This window comes from Mustela erminea, chromosome 9, assembly GCF_009829155.1.
Source record: "Mustela erminea isolate mMusErm1 chromosome 9, mMusErm1.Pri, whole genome shotgun sequence".
Classification (NCBI taxonomy): Eukaryota; Metazoa; Chordata; class Mammalia; order Carnivora; family Mustelidae; genus Mustela; species Mustela erminea.
Window position 1 is genome coordinate 79609959 of NC_045622.1, and position 19492 is coordinate 79629450.

Below are 19492 nucleotides of genomic sequence, written 5' to 3' on the forward strand. Positions count from 1 at the left end.
AAGGCAGACGCTTAACTAACTGAGCCACCCAGGTGCCCCCAAATGGATAGGATTTTAACTGACTGGCATAATGATGGGGAAGCCTGCAAAGTCCATTTGGCAATCTTTACAAAAGATAAAGATTATGTTGAATAGCATAAAGCTAGCACTGAGTTTCAGGAAAGAGTCAAGGCTTCTCTTGGCCTGCAATATTCTTCCAGCTCTGATCCTCCTAGACTTCTCATTTTCTACACTTGAATGCAATTTTAATTCTATGTCTTCATTACTTAAAACTGCTCTTACCATGTCGAACATGCTCCAGGAGAATGCTGAGGGAGGCCCAGTGCTCTCTCCTGAGTAGGCTGATAATATCCAAATCATTAGCTCTGGCCAACATGAGGGTTTCCCATGACCTCAAATATAAGGACTTCTTTTGGGTAATAAGCTGATAAAATTCATATGCAAGTAGAACTAGTCATATGTGCAAATCCTCCAAGCAACTGCTGTAAATGTGTAATGATGCTTTTGGGAACACTCAAACTCCCATCCAGATGATTTAAGTATCCAGGCCCTTTCCATGTCTTGAGGCTCATAGTCAATTTTAAAAAAGAAATGCCAAAAGTTTTTAAAAATTATTCTATGCATAAAATATTTATACTTAACAAAGTTGGGCTTTTAGTGCTCAGTCAGTGGAGCATGTGATGCTTGCTCTTAGGGTGTGAATTCAAGCCCCGTGTTTGGCCTAGAGTTAGCTAAAAAATAAATAAAAATAAAAATTAAATCAAATATGATATCATGGGGCACCATGATGGGGCTCAATTGGTTAAGCCTCAGTCTTTGGCTCAGGTTACAATCTCAGGATTCTGGGATCAAGCCCCACATTGGGCTCCCTGCTCAGCAGGGTGTCTGTTTTTCCCTCTCCTTTTCCCTTTGCCTGTTCTCTCTCTCTCGCTCTCTGTGTCAAATAAATAAAATCTTTTAAAAAAATATGATATCACTATGTTCTTCCAACATTAATTCTAGGATTCATCTATTAATTCATAGTATACAGTTACTGTGGTTCAGTCTAACATAAGTAAACATAAGCTTAAAGATACATACGGAACATCTTCCTCTTTCAATCCTATGTGGGCAGTTCTAGATAGTGTAAATACCCAACTTTGAAAGCTTCCAGGTTCCATGATGCTTAAAGCTAACTGACCTCCCTAGCTCCCAAGGACACCCCCCCAACTCTGATAAACCCTAAGCAAAACCTTCACAGCCCAGGAATTTAATAAGCAGAAATGTTATTTAATGTGCATATGTTGCAAGCATTGTTCATGTGTTTAGTGAAGCTTAGTTGGCTTCCATATTCTAAAAGAAGGTGATCAACAGCTCCTTGGGAGCTCTGCGTACCCTAGTGAGTCTGGGACCAGCTAGCAGGCTTCCCTCTGTGGTCATCAAGCAGGGAGCCTACCGTCATGATGAGGGATCCCCTAAATTCCTCAAGAGGAAAGTCATTTGTCTAGGGCCATCCAAAGTCTTCAGAGAACACCACTTTAACTTACTGGCCTTAGGGATGGACTGCCAAGGGTCCTGGCATAAGCATGAAGAGCTGCCCATTCTGAATACAGCCAGACTTGCCATTAAATGTCTTGTTATCCAACACAACCTCCTACTCCTTCTCCTTAAACTTCTTGTTTACTTCCTCATCTTTGCCCAGGTTCTAGAAGATAGATGAGCCGCCTTCCTCAGTTGAGGTGCCTGAACTACAGTTCCCTTTCTTTTGTGTCTTCAGTCTGTCTTCCACCTTCCAGAGACATGTTCTGCCTCACCAGGAATGCACATTTCCAGATGATTTCATGACTAGTGTGCTCTCAGCATTCAGCTCTTAGCTCAGATATCATCTCCTGGGGAAGGAAAGCCCCCTGTCTCAGGTAGCTCTCCAACCCCAGCCCCTCCTTGTCCCTCTGCCTTCTAGTCTTCATATAGCATTTATCACTCTCTATAATTACCTCGCTCATTTATTTATTGCTGTCTTTATCCCTCACCAGAATTCAATTCCAGGAGAACTCATATCTTGCCTGTTAATTTTTGAATTGTGTCATGAGATTTTAGGTCCCTGGCAAACAATCGGCATTCAGTAAATACAGTTAAATGAATAAAATCACTCATTTCTTTGCACAGCAAATGTTCATTAAAAGCATGTCAGGGTGGCTCAGTCCGTTAAGGAACTGACTTCGGCTCAGGTTATGATGCCGGAGTCCTAGGATTGAGTCCTGCATCCGGCTCCCTCTGCCCTCCATCCCGCTCATGCTCTCTCTCTCACTCTCACTCTCAAATAAATAAATAAAATCTTCAAAAAATAAATAAATAAAATAAAAGTGAGTTGGGGGCGAGAAGTTGTGCCTGTAAAGGAGAGTTGGATCCATTTATGAAAAATGTCTCCTTGCTTCTCCACCACTTTCTGCCATACTCTCCCTCGACCCCCACAAAAAGACACACACGTGGGCTGGCTCTGCCTTTGTGCCTTGCGGCCCAAAGAAAAAAAACCCAAAGATACGGTGACCCTGTCCCCATGGCCAACTGCAATCAGTGCTGGCCCTGGCAGCTGGCCAGACAATAGGGGCCCAGTGTTTCCTGGGCCCAGCCTAGTAAATATTCAGCCACAATAAATGCACAGTCCAGTGAGCAATTAGAGAAAGAGGCCCAGGTGTCCCTGGAGGAGCAGGTTCCCATTTACAAGAACCTACAGAGGCTGGCTAGGACACAGCCTTCTTCCTCGGCTTTGACTTTATCCCAGCAAACAGGCCCAACCTAGAGCTTTCCTCCGACCTGGAAAATGCGTGTGATAGTAAACACATGTTGCTTCGCCCATGACCTGACAAATCAGATTACCTGTCTCGCACACACACCCAGGGACTCTACCGTGAGGCCACCTGGAAACCCAGCTCTCTGAGTGTATGCTAGTTCAGTGCTGGTGTTTGCTGGGGGTCCACAGTCACTCAGAATGCCTTGCAGTCACGTGGAAAAAAAAAAATCTTCTATTTATTTTATTGTCCCCTCTTCCAAAGGAGCTAACATCAGCCTTGTTCTTGTCAAGGAGCCCAAACATTCTCATTCAAAGGCTGTATTTACAAACGGAGCGGAATGGCCATAAAACTGATGACCTTGCTGCTTCTGGAATCTCATAAAAAGTTTCCAAGCTGCTCCTCCCTGGAGCAAATAAGGGTGTTGCAGTTGCTAGTCCCCTGGCAGAGTTCCAGCTGGGGCTATTACATTCCTCCCTCATCGGTTTTCCTTGGAGCTCCAAATGCAGACTTGTCTGCTCAGTAGGGTGTTTAACTCTGGAGGTGCTGTGGCACTTGAAGTAGTCAAACCCAGAGGTGGGGGCAACACAGAAAGAAAAGAGGGAGAAGGGAGAAAAGAAGCAACACTGACTGAGAAGCAGTCCTGTGCCGGGCACTATGCAAAGGATTTCCCCATTCAAGCTTTATAACTTATTTGTACGCTTGCTGTCACTGGAAGCTGGACCCATGTGCCCACATACTGAAGATGTTTGTGGCAGACATTGCTCATTTTGTGGGGGTCGCTTGGCTACTGTTTAATAAAATATATTTATCTTCCAATGCCCTATGCTATAGAAGCAGCCGACTGACTCCGATGAGGTCAGTGGGGGGGCAGTGGACCTGTGTATGCGTAGGTTTTTGGAAAGCTACTCTCTCACTGATAAAAAGACTCACACTTAGCTGGTATGTGCCTTTTGCCCGTTCTCACTCTTCCTTCCTTGAATGGGGAGGTGAAACTTGGAGAAGCAGCACCTCTCTTATAATCAAAAAGATGAAAGATGATAAAACAGAAGTAAAGAGCCTGGGATATGGATGGCAACATGGGTATGCTCCCTCATCCCCCATCTGTGGGGCTCAGGCTTCTTGTTACCGTGAAGAATTAGACCCCTTCCTTGTGGTGTTGGACAGACTCAAAAGTAGTCCCATAACCCCCATCTACTGGTGGACCTATCTTTGTGTGATCTTCTCCCTTTGAATATGAGTGTGACTTGCTTTTAGCCAATAAAATATGGCAATGGTGATCACATGTCAATCCCGTAATTCCATAAGGCCATGTAAGTCTTCATCTTGTTAGCAGACTTGCTCTAGAGACTCTCCTTGCTGAATTAGTAAAGTCGGCAGCCATGTTGGAAAAGCCCATTTGGCAGAGCTACATGTGGCTTCTAGGAACTGTGGGAAATGCCTATGAGCAGCAGAAGGCTTCTAGGAAGTCTGAGTAGCCTTTAGGAGCTGATGGTGGCCCCCAGGCAGCAAAAGCCAGGGCCCTCAATCCTACAGCTACAAGGAAATATACTCTGTCGACAACCTGAATGAGCTGGGAAGTAGATTCTTCCCCAGTCAAGCCACCAGATGAGAATGCAGCCCACCTAACACCTTCACTGCAGCCTTGTGAGTTCCTAAGCAGAGGATCTAGCCAAGCCTTGCCAAGGTTCTTGATTCAGAAAACTTGAAATAATAAATGCATATATCTGTGACAGTTTGTTATGCAGCAATAAATCATGAATACTGTCATTTGTTCTGCTTGGGTCAGCTTTCCGTTACATGCAGATACAGCTGTTGGAGACACAGAGGAGCATTTAGGGACACCTTCTGAAGGTGTTGAGAGATAGGTATTGATTTTTAGAGGCTGAAGAGCAGGGATTATTGGCCAAGGAAGAGAAAGCAAGGTCCTAAACTATTCTTCAAATAGAACTAAGTCTTTTCATTTAAAAGGCTTTTTAGCTGCTGACTATATTGCTGCTTTTCAAAGTATCACAATGATTAAGGACTAGAAAAAAGAACATTTGTTAAATAACCCTTTGGGATAAGTATTTGACTGAACTGAAAGTGGGAGAACAAACGATAAATTCCTCTTTTTACAACTTTTAGTTTTGTTGGTGGTAGTTTTGTACTTGGAAAATAACAGTACCAACTGGCATCCCCCCTTGAGCACTTTCTATGTACAAAGTGTTATGTCGAGCCTTTCACCCAAATTACCTCTTTGTGCTCACAGCCATCCTACAAGCTAGGAATGATTATTACTCCCACATGACAGATGAGAACACTGAGATTTGGAGAGGTTAAGATAGGTCAGTAGGCAATCTGGCTCCATACCCAGCATGCTTAAACACTTTGCTAGTCATTCATTTGCAAAAGATGGGAAAGAGAGAAAAATAGTAGTAAGAAGGGGAGGAACAATTTTTCCATTCTCTAGATGCCTGGGAACAAATATAAATAATTTTTTAAAATCTCTTTCCTAACAGCAGAGAGATTAGACTACATAATACAAATAAGGATGTATCCCGAACCCTTATTTTAGTTAACATACTAGCCACAGTTCTCATGCTATTCAAAGCCCCTTGTGAGCATAGGCTGCCTCATATTCCATTATCTGGATGTGCCATCGTTTACTAAGTCTTTCCTTCTCCTAATACCGACAATTTGAAAGGCTTTCCACTTGGGAATATTATGAATAAAGCTTCAGTTAGTATCTTTGTGCATAAAGTTTTTTCCATATTTTGTGTTTGGAGTAGAATCCTCCAAGTAGTGTGACTGAATCAGAAAGGATGAACACACTTAAGGCTACTGACACTCTGTGCCCAGTTGGCTCTAGCTCAAAGATGCCACTGTGAGACTCTGGAAATAAGAGAAGGGAAACATGTCTCTTGAGTAGGAACGGCCCCTCCCTTGAACATTCCTGTGGGTTAGTTTCTTCAAAAGTGACATGAGGGGTTAGTTACCTTTAGAAGACCAGATTTTCATTGTCATCAAGAATGAAGGCCTCATCCAGAAGCTATAAAATTCAAGTCTGATATTTGGTAAACTTCCCTGGTGTTTGTGTTCATAAACTGTCTTGTGGCCACAATCTCAGCCCTTTTTGTATGTTCCTAATAAACACCAGGGCCCACATACTGCCTCCCTAGTGAGCAGACCACCGCAACTCCCAGCCTTTTCATTCTCACTGACACCCACCACATTTCCCATTTTTTCCAGATGTTCAAAAGAACAAAATGTCTCTAACTCCAGAAACACAAATATATGCTTCATTGTTGAGGTAAAATAACCGAAATTTAAAAAACAAAAACAAACTTCAGTATGGTGGCTAAATTACCCGGGAAACCAGTTTTTCATCCCATCTGCTGCTGCAGACATGTTTTGAATTGAGGTGATGAACCAGATAGTGGAATGGAATGGAACCTTAGGCACCTAATAATGAAAACAGTTAACATTTGCCGAACATTGACCACGTGCCAGGCACAGGACTAAGCACTTTGCATAGACTGTCTCCTTTAACCTCAGTACAACGCGATCAGGGTGATAGACTTATTATCTCTATTTTGCAGATGGGAAGATGAAGGGACAGAGAAGTAGTAACTTTTCAAGATCACAGAGCTATTCAGCCACACCGTTAAAGCCAGAAAAGATCTCGGAGACCAGGGCGGTCTTAAATTCAGCTCTGGGTCTCCAGGGACAACTGTGGGGGAAAGAGCTGACCAAGAAAGGAGAGATAGAGAGAAAAGCTCCTACCCCCCTGCTTTTCTCTCTTTTTCATGGCAGGTAGAATAATGCCCCTAAGGTGTCAATGCTCTAACCCCCAGAGCCTGTTGTATGTAGCCTTACATGAGCAAAGGGACTTTACATGTTGATTAAGTTAAGGACCCTGAGACAAGGAGATTACCCAGGATTATCCAAGGGGGTCCAATCCAATTACACAGGGCTCTAAAAATGAAGAACCATTCCCAGCTGTGTTCTGAGGGAATGGTGCTTACAGAACAATGGTCAGATAGATGAAACGCTGCTAGATTTGAAGATGGAGGAAGGGCTGTGAGCCAAGACCTGTGACCTCTCAAAGCAGGAAGAGGCAGCAAAATGGATGTTCCCCTAGAGCCTCCACGAAGGAATGCATCCCACTAACAATTTGATTTTTGCCCAGTGAGACCCCTTGGACTTCTAACTCGTGGAACTATGAGAGAATAGATTCATGCTGCTTTAGGCCACTAACTTTATGGTAATTTGCTATAGTGGCAACAGAAATCTAGACTATCCCTGCTTCAGTCAGTCCCTCCACTATTACATTTTTTGTGATTTTCTATTTTCCTGTTAAAAGAAAAAAAAAGTTGAAAACTAATTCTTCATCTCTTATTTTTGTTTTGTTTTAGAGGTAAAATGTCAGTTCCCAGAAAGAGAGACTCATTTTGTCCTCAATCACACAGTGACAGGGCAACTGGCCCAGCCCCCTCAAGCGGTGCTCAGAGACCTCCTTCTCTGGACAGGGCTGCAGCTGTGGGCTCTGCCACATGACCCAGCACGAAATATGCAATGATGCACATTTGTCACTCAGCCATTCAATAGGAATCTACAAGGATGGACCAGGTACTGCAGCGGCATTGGCACCGAAGGGGTGCACACACCCTGGGTCCCCTGCTAGGAAGTGCAGGAGTTACAGGAAGTGACTATCACTCTGTGATAAGTAGAGTGTGAAAAAGCACAGAGAAATGCTGCCTTGCCCAGTCCTGGGGGCCAGAAAAGAGTTTCAGATGAAATGACACCTAAGCCTAAAGGGTAAGTAAAATTTGGCCAAGCACCGAAGGAAAAGAAGAGCATTCTGTGCAGAAGGATAGCAGTGCAAAGGTAGGGAGAGAAGAAATGTCAGCCTCTACACTTTGAGAATGTATGAAAGTGGGATTCGAAGAGTAGGAGATGGGGAGAGGTGAGACTGGAGAAGAAAGTGAGGGTGAATCCAAAGGGCCTTGTGAGCTAAGTTAAAAATTCACCTGAGTTTACCTTCTATGGACACTCATTACCAGTCAACAATGGGAAGCATGGAAGGTCTCCTTGATGCACAGGACACCGAGCACAGGGCCAGGACAAAGTGGGATGCAGTAAATATCTACTGACTCTGAATGCAGTGTGGTGATTCATTCTTATAATCAAGGTGTGTGCAAAGTGTAAAGGGAGCAAGGAGGAAGGATCGCCTAGCTCTGCCTGTGGGGGATGGGAGGGTTACAGAGCCAGTGAAGACCTGGACTTGAAGGATGAGTATTTTCTTTCGACATCCACTTACAGTCTTTGGATTCTTCCAGATTCCAATAGACTTTCCTGCCTTGAAAATTCTGCAAATCCACACCTCTATCTCTGGGGTATTCATTTTGTATTAATGGTGAGCCTTCATAGTGTAATGCTTAACTAACATTCTAAGTGTATATGGCAGAAACCATTCCCTGCTTCCAATAAACTTCTCCATGGCCAGCAGAACATCCGTTTCATTCATGACCAGACATGAGGGGGTTGAATCATAATGGGTCTAAGTCAGACATTGCTATTCCATCAACATTTGCCAGCCACTCACTTTTCTATACTCCCTTACAGCTAATGTGACCCAGTGCTGATTAATAATATTGTGGTGAATTACCCTTAGTGTAAGTCAGCTGGGAAAACTTCTGAGATATTTTTGTTTCTTCACTGATGAAATGGCACAGTCACTCTAGGACAAAAACACTTTGCCACAGCACATCCTTACCCCTATCACTTTTATAACTTTGATATGGTTGTAATGCTTGGAGGTATGGCAGCCATCCTGTAGCCATGAGGCAACCAGGAGAAGAATCAGTGACCTACCTACCTCAAGAGGATAGAGAAGTGCCTGGCATCCTGATGGCCCTACTGAGCTTCTATTCTCATTTTAGACTACTTACCTCTAGACTTCCTACAATGTGAGATAATCATACATCTTTATGGCTCAGTCCACTATCAGTCAGATTTCTTGTTGTTTGTTGTCAAATATATCCTAAATTATAAGGATGTTTCCAGAAAGAGGACCACCTTTCTTCTCACCAGAATTATGAAGCCCTGATAATATCACTATTAACAAAGTGATAGTCTATGACCAAGTAGCTACATGAAGATGTAAGTTAACACTTCTCCAATCCTAGAAGCAGAAAACTTCCTTCTTCCACTCCTCCCCTCCCAATGATTACTCTTCCTTAGCTGGGATGAGATATTTGCTCTTCTGATTTTATGCCTCCAAATAGTACCCTTTGCTTCATTGCTATTTTCATTTGGCTAGGTCTGTGCTCAAGGTGGTCCCTCTGAAGGGTCTGGCTGGTTAGGAAAGTTGAACTTGTCAAAAATCAGAGTCAGATTCTCCTTGGCAACTGCAAAGGTAAGCTGTCACCAGCCCTGTCAACAGTCACAGCAGAAAGAGAGCTATTTATTCATCTAAGACCTTCATGAGTCACAGTCTAAACATTCTATGAACCCTCCTCTGGCAAGTCATACCCTGCCCCAGTCTCTGGAGAGAGTGCTTCCCACCCAGCGCCACTTCAACACAACAGACTCTAGGCTTTTGGCTGTCTAATCTGTGGGCTGCACAAGTGGTCATGTTATTAATGACTCTGAGTCATAATTTAGAGCATTCCATCTGGAATGTGTGTGGAAAAGTCAGAGGAGGATAGAGGTCTACTCTGTCCTGGGCAAGATATGAGTCTTCTTATGGTCATGCCTCTGGCTAACTGTATCCCCTTGAAAATACAACGCATGCCTTATATGACAAGAATTCAAGTCTCTCCACCTTTTGGTGACCCCCTCTTTTAGATACCCTCTTGTTTGTCAGTGTCAATCAGGATTTGAAGAATTTAACCAGACCCAAGTAGGTCTGCCCAGTGCTGAGTGTGAGGAAGATGGAAGAGAGGAGCTCTCACCTTTTTAAATTTTAGACACGAGTCTTCAGTTAGAATTTTTCATCTTTGTTTTGAACTTCTGCTCAGTCCCCACTAGTACAGTGAATTTGACTATCCCTTTTGGAATAAGGAGATGCTCAAGCCTTAATGACACAATTCATGGAATGTTTCACTCTTTATCAACACTTAAGCTTTTTGCCAAAAAAGGGGTTTCTAATCTTCCCTCCCACCTCTAAGTGGTGATTAGAACATTGCTTGAGGTGTTCTATTTGCATAACAACCTTGAGTAAAATGCTACAAGGACACCAGGACAGACAGATTTCTTCCAGAGCCCTGGGATGAATGCTGTAGAACATAGATGAACAGGCACCCCCCCCCCCAGGGAAGACTTCTCAATGGATAAGGATATCATTCAATGGGAACATAAATTAAAAGCTTCAAGGTTCTGTCCCTAAATGCCATTAATTCTCAATGGATTGGTCATATTTGTGAGGGACCCTGCATGGTGCTACTCAAGCGTCCTTAAACCTAATATCTTGCCTGCACCTCCCTTGAAATCCCAACGCTTGTCAGGGAAGCTCTCCTCAGGAGGAGGTGGCCAAAGTTAGTGGAGGGAGAGAAGGTATACCAATTATTTGATAAGAACCCCTAAGTGGGAGAAATGAAAATAGACAGCAAAATTTTCTGATTACCAATTAGACTATAAGAAACTTCCAGGACCCTGCCAGGGAAGGGATGTGGAATAAAAAGCTCAGGAGCCCAGAAAACCAAGGGAAAGCTAAGGAATCAGAAATCACTGGTCCAGCCTCCTGTTTTCTATTTGACCAACTAGTTAGTTACTCCATTTTCTTGAAACCAGTATTCTTCATCTAAAAAAATAGAGAAAATAAGTCCTAACATAATGGGCTTACAGTAGACATTAAAAGAGATTATATGTTCACAGCTCCTGACCCACAGTAGGCGTTCAATTAAAAGAGAATATATGTTCACAGCTCCTGACCCACAGTAGGCGTTCAATATATGCAAACATTATTATCATCACCTATGCAGAGTCTGAGAACCCAAGTCAGTTTTCCTCCCGGTTACAATGTTTTCCACCCCACCCCACCCCCACCTGAATGTTTGCCTCTAGGCTGGTGTGGCCAGGGAATTCCAGATTTTATTTGGCTGCCTTCCAGTGCTGAATGTACTACCAGCACCTCATCTCCACCCTCTGTCTTTAACACCTGTACGTTCTTTCACACCATGTACCTTCTTTTTGATAAATTCAGGTCATATATCTCTACCTGGGCTTATCTGGAACATTCCTCAATCAGATCTTGACCTTCTCCAGATTCAATACACCTTTTCAATTTTTATTTATAATCCCTATCCGTCCTGACCTCACTGGACTTTGCTTCTGGACTTTCTGGCGAATGATTCCAAGTAGCCATCATAGACTCTGGCTTGGGCTTATCTCGCCAGTTCTTTTGGTTTCCTGCTTCCTTAATAGCAAGCCTTATCAGGTCCTCAAGTTCCCAAACCAAGGCCACAGCCAACCATGCAGCTGGCTTCCTGGTTGAACAGCCAAAGCCCTGGGTTCAAAAGCTGGCATAGAAATGGCACCCAGGTATACAGAAACCAAGTATAGAGAATCCAATGGTCTCATGTTCATGTTCATTTATAGCTCATCACTGGAATGGGTCTGAGACTCTACCTGCAACATGGCTAAAACCTCATAAAAAATGGCTATAGCCTCACATCAAAGCACAAGGAAATTGCTCTTTGATGGACAAATATGAGTGTGGAAGTGAATCTGAAAACTATCAATTAACCTGATCTGAAAAAGACTTTCAACAAATAATGCAGCTTATCTGAAGAACCCAGAGAATAAAAACATAACCCAAGCCAACTCTAGGATTTGATTGAACTAATAAATTCAATCAAGTGAATTGATTAAAGTTGATTAAGTTATTGATTAAATAAATTCATCTTCTTGGGACCATAATAAAAAAGGGGAGGGAAGAATTCACTGAGTACCTGCTATGTGCCAGACATTTTCTCAAGTAACCCATATAACCCTCTATAACCTTGATAGTGCCATTTTCCCCAGGAGTTACGAATAATTTACCCTGACAGTCACACATCAAGTAATAGGTCTGGATTCAAATCCATATCTGTGTTCAAGCCTAGGATCTCTGCACTCCCCCTCCCTGGTACTAGCCATAAACATGGAAAGCTCACCTTCCCACAATACAGTTACCACGGAGACCTCATGTCTCCCTGTGGCAGTCATTCCACTCTCCTCCTTCCCCACTGAAGACTGTTGACATCCTGGCCAGCTAACAAGCAATGGGGTGTTTTTCTTCTTAAAGCCCTCCCCAAGCCACACACTCCCTCCCTAGAAAGAAAGTATACCATAGCACAGTCATTAACACCAATTCCAGAGCCAGGCAGCCTGCGTTCGAATCCTGGCTCCGTCACTTACCATCTGTGTGACCCTGAGGGAGGTGTTTAGCTTTCCTGTACTTCAGTGTCCTTGTGCAAAAAAAGCAGCAATAATAGTAACCCATCTCACAGGCTGTTGCAGAGCTCATACAAGCACTGACACATAGTAAGGTCACAATAAGTTCTAGGGACTGTTAATACAAGTCAATGTGACAACGCTTCATTGAGGTCTCATTTAATTTCATTGCACAGATGAACTGAGGCAGGCAAACGTTACTATCATGCCCACGGTCACATCGCTCATTGGAGGCAAGGCCAGGATGAGAAAGGAAGGTCTCCCAATTGTTCATCCAGGGCTCCTTCTGCTCACTGGACCGAGAGGCAGAAGAAGCGATTAAGCCGTTGATGCAAGGCGTAATCTCTCCCTGCAGGTCGCCCTGTCACATGAACCACGGTGAAGTCACCACAAACATCCATTTATTTATAAACCTACAACGTTAACCTCTTCACTTAAAAGCCTCTTGGAAACTGGCTGGTTAAAAGCATTTCAGATTCTGTCAGAGAAACAAGCTCACACTGACATCTTGTCTCCATATGCCTTTAAAACCTGCTCGGAGACCCCTAATCCCTCACCGAGGGACGTTCCCCCACACTCCCTTCTTCTAAAGTTTCCACCGTTGGGTGTGGATATTCTCTGAAAGCTCTCTCTTTTGAAAAATTCCCGTGCTTGGAGTCACAGCAAACTTGGGGGAAGTGACTGCAGCCAGAGGTTTCAACATTCACATAAGCTCTTAATCAGCCCTCCAGTTCATTACTGGGTGATGTCTCGATTACACCGCTGTCCGGGAGAAGGAGCAGGGTCTCTGAGTCTGCTGTTCTGATTTAGAGCATGCAGAGGGGCCTTGGAAAATGGGCTCTGTGAGGGGTGTCTGAGCTTTCGGAAGAGGTTCCAGCTTCTCCCTTTTTAAGAGTTTAATCCTGCACTGCATTCTTGTCCGAAGCGAGCACGATTACACCGCTGTCCGGGAGAAGGAGCAGGGTCTCTGAGTCTGCTGTTCTGATTTAGAGCATGCAGAGGGGCCTTGGAAAATGGGCTCTGTGAGGGGTGTCTGAGCTTTCGGAAGAGGTTCCAGCTTCTCCCTTTTTAAGAGTTTAATCCTGCACTGCATTCTTGTTTATTCATTTAGTACATATTTATTGGTTTCTATTATGGAAACCAGACTAAGTGCCAGAGATCCAAGAATAAGTAAAGCAGATATGACCTCTGGTTTCATGGATCTTATGCTCTAAATGGGGCGACAGGCACTAACCAAAACAAAGAGCGGTATGAGATGGGGGAGGGGCACATACCTGAGCACATCTGTGTCGGGGAAGGCTTCCCCTATTAAAGGAGTTTCTGTCACATGTGATCTGAAGGTTTGTGAGTGGAACCTCTAGACAGAGCACATACATGCAGGATACATGACGTGGAGAGAGAGCAGGAAAGATGAAGACAGGAAAGAAGCCTGTGAATTAAGCACATCTTTGTTCTAGAGCAATGGGAAGACGCTGAGAAGCTAGAGCCACTATACCCAAGGGCATCACCATCTGGGGTATTAGAAGATATTTTCCCATCTATTATTTCTCTTTCATTTTATACTGTGTTAATACCTATAATTTTTCTAACCCTGTACTTTCTATGCTATTTACGTTACATATATTATCTCTGTTAACCCTAACCTTAAGCTATAAGGAATGGACTATCATTATGCCCATTTTACAGATAAGAAAAGTGAGGTTCCAAAAGGGCAAATCATTTGCCCAAGGTCACACAGATGAGATGAGATGAGATGAGATTGGAATCTGGTTCTCTCTGACGCCAGGTCCAAGTTTTTAACAGCAGGGAATATTGCAAGTTCCCTGCAGGCAGGAGCTGAGTCTTTCTGATTCTGCTTCGTTTGTTAGTGCCGGCCCCATGCTGGTCCACCCCTAGATCTCACTGCAGGCGGGCGGGACAGTTCACTCCCCCGCCCCACTTCCCGCCTATCCCCACCTAATCACCGCTGACACTTCTGTAACGCTGACCACACACCGGGCACACTTGATGGATGTTGGCTCGTTTTCATTTTTATCCCAACCTATGAAGTGGGTACTATCATTTTCATCCTCTGCATTTCGTGGACAAGAAAAGTGAGTCACGGCAAGGTGAACAGCTTGGGCAGAGGACCCACGTTAATAAGTGGCACAGGCAGGCAAGCTAGAGCGCACCAAGTACAACCACTAGAGGGGATTCTTCCTCCCACTCTCCAGCCATCAGGACCTCCTTGACATTTCTTGGGAAATGTGCATTCTCTTGCCTCCAGTCTTCAGAGATGCTAATACCTCTTCCTACAGGCTCTCTCAGCCCATAGCCTATCTCCTATCTTCCCTTGGGCTCTGTCCTGTCTCTCCTCCAGGACTCTTGGTCAGGGTCCACTGGCCCTGCTGCTCTTGCCCCTGACAGCCCTCAACTTCTCAGCACTCACCAAATAAGCTGGGTAGTCAACTGGTCTCCCCAACACCTCCCACATGGGGCAGGGCCCACGCTGCCAAGTCCCAGATACATCCACAATGCTTGGGACTTGGCAACAGCTCTATCATTATTATGAAATGAGCAGATAAATACATAAGTTAATGAGTGAATGCTGAATGATTCTTTTCTGTACCCAATTGTGCACAGCACATAGTAGGCCTCATTCAATATTGCTGAATGAACAAGTGACTGTATAGTCTGATTCCAGAACTTATTTTTCCCTTTGGCTTCCCCGGCCTCTTTCTCCTTGTTTGTTTAAAAATCCCAAAGAGGGGCGCCTGGGTGTCTCAGTGAGTTAAGCCTCTGCCTTTGGGTCAGGTCATGATCTCAGGGTCCTGGGATCGAGTCCCACGTTGGGCTTCCTGCTCAGCAGGGAGCCTGCTTCTCCCTCTCTCTCTGTGCCTGCCTCTCTGCCTACATGTGGTCTCTCTCTCTCTCTGCCAAATAAATAAAAATCTTAAAAAAAAAAAGGTCAAAAAAACCATAACAGTTCTACAGAGATCAAGGATGAGGTTGTTGGTTAACAGGAAGGATAAAGTGAGAATCCGGAATTTTTCCTCCAGCTTCAATGTGGGAAAAAATATGTATGTATCCCAAGGTGTGTTCTGGACTCTAGAGCCTTGCTGTTGCCATCTGCCTGTCCCTCCCGAAAGCAGCAGCCCCAGGGGCTCTGCCCTGAGTTGCTGAGGGCCCGCAAGGAGTGAGGAAGCTGCCTGACCTGTGATTGTTCCTGAGCTGCAGGGACAGTGGCTGTTCTGGGCACTTCAGGAAGTACTTGCTCTAAGAGGCCCTTCCGGCTATTGTTGTTCAGGCCGAGCCTGCTGGGCTGGCACTGGGACAGGGTGCCCCTCCAGGCCAAAGGTCTGCCTAGGGCACTGGGGGCAGGAAGGTGAAAGGCAGGGGTTAGTACTTGAGCCAGGAAGGGGTCTTGGGCTCAAGCTTCTCTTGTCTTCAGGCCGTTGAAGCCAGGAGCTGGGTGCCTCACGTCTTTGGGTCTCCTCTAGCAGTGCTGGCTCTGATGAGAGATAAGCCCGATGCGGAGGGTGATCGGGTGGCTGGGGCCAGTGAGAACTAGCTGGAGCGGGGGAAGGAGCATGGACTCGGGAATAAGGCCTGTAAGCTGGCTCTGCCCCTCCCTGCACCCTGGGACACTTCTGAATCTCCTTTTCCTCTTCCTCATCCATAGAAGAGAAAGAATGACCAGCGTGAGAGGTCACAAGGATGAGCTGAGTAAGATTGATGAACCTGTCAGGTACACAATAGCAGTGGGAAAGGCTGGTTTCCTTCCTTCTCCCAAGCAGCTGGACAAGGGCAGGCGGTGCGGGGATGCGGTTGGGCAGCAGATGTCACGTTTCACTACATTCCTCCCAGTCACAGGCTGCTGACCCGGGCGCTGAGCCCTCTCCTGCCTGAATTCTCCCAACAGCTGCCCTGCTTCTTTGCCTGGCCTTGCCCGTGACTCCTGTTGAAACCAAAAGCCTCTGCTCTGTTCCAGTCACACACACACACACAAATTTACAGGAATGACGTAATATGTGGCTCTCACAGCCACCAGCCATGGAGAAAGTCCAGACTTCCAGATCTCTACCCCAAATTCATGCCAGGATTGCAAATCAGTGCTCTCTTGTTCCCACGAATCCAGGGTAACTCCCATGCCACCACTCCACCCAGCAGCAGCTCTGCCACCCCCTTCTCTCATGATAAAGGCCACCAATCCAGCCACTGAGGCACAAAATTGGTGGGGAGAGGGGCAGGGAAAGAGTTTGCAAGTCCCTAACCCTGCAACCTGACCCTTAATTATAATAGCAGCGACTCTGACTGAAGAAAACGTGCCCGACACTGTTCTAAGCTCTTTGTATTAACTCATTTCCTCTTCACCAACAGATTTTGAAGTAGGTACCGTTTTTAATCTCCATTTTACAAAAGAGGAAACTGAGTCTCAGGGGGAGCGATATCAGCACTATGGCCGCAGGAGACATTCCTCCATTCTCTCCCCCTTTTTCACAGCAAGTTAAACATCCGTTTGCAAACAAAGATGTTTCAGTGAGTTGTGGGAACCAGCACCATACGCCAAGGGACTCAGGAGGACTCTCACCCACCTGTGCAACCAAAAATAGGCAGACAGACCTGTTGGGAAGGGCTGTGGAAACTGTCTCAGAGGGCTCAAGGGCTGGCCTGTGGCCATAGAATTGATGTGTTGCAGGTAAGATTTAAACCCATTTCTGCAGCTGCCAAGTCTAGTGTCTTTTGTTTTCCCACCAAGCCACTGATTCCCAAACCAAAAGAAACTGGCAGGCTGGACCCTTTCACAGCAACACAGCAGAACAGAATTTCTCCCGGCAGACCTAACTTGTCAAACCCCAGACTAAGTTTGATGAGCAAAGCCCGGGCCTGGGTGTTCTTCAAAGGGAGAGAAGGCAGGGAGTGTGATGCGGTCCACCCTCTCTCTGCCCTCGGTGAGGAGTGGGATGCTGGACCTGCCACTGTCCCTGTCTGGTCTTCTGGACCCTCACCTATCCAAGCAGCAGATGAAATTAATCTGGCTTCAGACAAGTTCCCTCCCAACACTGGCATTCCAGGATCCCACGTACTGAGGTGGTTTTTCCGTGGTGCCAGGCACTGGGCTGAGTATTATATACAACCAGAAAACAATCGCAGCTATTTGCTGGGCTCTGCTGTCAGTACCTTCCCTGGTCTTAGCTCATTCAATCCTCAGAACAGCCCTGAGACGGGCATGACAATCCACAACCCACCCCACCCCACCCCCCAGCTCCCCTTCCGGCCCCAGGAAGCGGAGACTAGGAACAGTGATACAAGCCCACCCCGACTCACCCAGCCTGGCAGGGATACGGGTGGGATTGGAACTCAAACTGTCTGCCTCCCAAACCCACGTTTTTCATCACCAGACGACTTAGAGTGCCTCGTCCACCTCAGCCAGGGACAGGTGCCAGCAGCAGCACTATTGTTTTTTGCTTATCCTGCTGCCTGTCCATCTGCAGTTGCTATTTTTCCATTGCCATCATCAATCACGGCATGACTTAAACAGGTCAGGGAGAGGGTCCTGCAGCTGCCCGTGTGTGGCTACGGCAGTCTACTGCCCACAGTCCTTCCTGTTGGCTCCATGGGGACATGTGCGGAAAGCCCTTTCTTTGAAAATAAACTGATCCAGTTGCGGGGGGTGGGGTGCTGTCCTTCTTATTTATTTAGTCACAGCCTCAAGGCTAAACTGGTGGCCCAGCAGCTCTGAGTATTTTCTCTGAGCTGGAAAACCAACTCCAAGCACGGGTGAGCAGGTCGGGAAACTTGAGAACAGCACAGACGTCGGGGAAAATTCCACGTGCGGTTGCCTGCGGCGGAAGGGCTGTGTGGCCTAGCGTTCCTTCTCCCCAGGAGAACTTGCAGGCTGCCCCCGGCTCTTCCCCACCAAACCAAGTAAGCAGAGAGACTCTAGGAAGTAGTCCAGGCCTGAGGGAGCTGGCTTCTCGGGAAGACGGAGGGGAGGGTGCAGAGGCCCAAGGGCTGTCTGTTTCAGGGCAGTGGGTCATTCAGAAGTCGCACACCTGCACGCTGGGGGCAGATGGCTCTGGCTTGGGCACAAATCCCACTAGTCCCTTGGGTTGTACTGCCCCAACTGCCTGCAGGCAGGAGCCAAGATGGGGTTCCTCCCAATCAGAGGAAAGGTATCCGGCAGGACTTCATCAGGAGGGCCGCTGAGGTGCCGTTCTTGGAGGAGTCATCCAGAAGCTGGAAGAGTTGGAACTGAAGAAATTTCCAATAAGAATGTGTTCCTGTGAAGGGTGCCAGGGTGGCTCAGTCAGTTAAAGGTCCGACTCTCAATTTCGGTTCAGGTCATGATCTCAGGGCTGGGGATCGAGGTGCTTCAAGCTCTGCCCTCAGCGGGAGTCTGCTTGGGATTCCCTCCCTCTCCCTGCCCCCCTCACTCACAGTACTTGCGCACACTCCCTCTCTCTCTTTAAAAAAAAAAGAAAGAAAGAAAGAATGGCTTCCTGTGAGGTCACTCACTACCACCAAGATCACCACGTTGCACTGACTGTGTTCTGCTTCCTGAAAACATTTTCTAACATTCATTTAGAGCTTTCTTTATTGTGTCACAGTGGAAATTGAAAACAAGCAAGCAGTCATCTCTGGGGAAAAAACCACTTGAGCAAACAGTGTGGAGATGGCAAGAACTCCATTTCTTGCCCAGGGGAGGACAAGCCTTGACCCCAGACTGTGTGTTTTGGCTGAGCTGGTCTCCAAGGGCTTGCTTCGCTGCACGAAAACATACCTAAACAGCACTTGGTCCGTGTCTGTTGGCCTGAAGTCACACTCGTGTCGTTTCATTCCTGGGCTCCAGAGAGAGAAAGAGAGAGAGCAGGCTTTGGAGTCACAAGTGTCAGATTTCAAATTCCAGCTCCACCATTTTATTTCTTTGTGGTCCTAACCTAGGCTTCCTGGCCTTGGTTTTCCCATCTCCGAAGTGGGGCTAGGGCTATCCATCTTGAAAAATCCTCGTAAGGCTGAAAAGAGATAATGTCTGTAGAGAGCATCTGGCACACAGAAGGTGCTCTATAAATTTGAATCTTTCCCCCTTACTCCTCACACTAGGCAAAGGAAATACGATTAATAAAATATTTAAAAAGGAAAGAAAGATGGAAGGAAGGAAAGAAAGGGGAAGAAAATCCTTGCAGTTTAAGCCACACTCCCTTCAAGGTTGACTGTGATTCTACCTTCATTTCCTAATCTCACTCCCTGAGCCCGACACCCCCCACACTTGGGTCCCCATGCTAAGAAAATATCTGGAAGTCCAATCCTCCCCTATGTCTATC

At 45.9% G+C, this 19492-nt stretch overlaps 1 long non-coding RNA gene across 1 annotated transcript in view; it reads right to left on the bottom strand.

Moving 5' to 3' along the window:
• The window catches only part of LOC116598331, a 217074-nt gene that overhangs the window by 127377 nt on the left and 70205 nt on the right, over positions 1–19492 (bottom strand). Inside the window, exon 6 of the long non-coding RNA XR_004289038.1 lies at positions 17496–19183. This is a non-coding gene — a long non-coding RNA (uncharacterized LOC116598331). The remainder of the gene's footprint in view (positions 1–17495; positions 19184–19492) is intronic.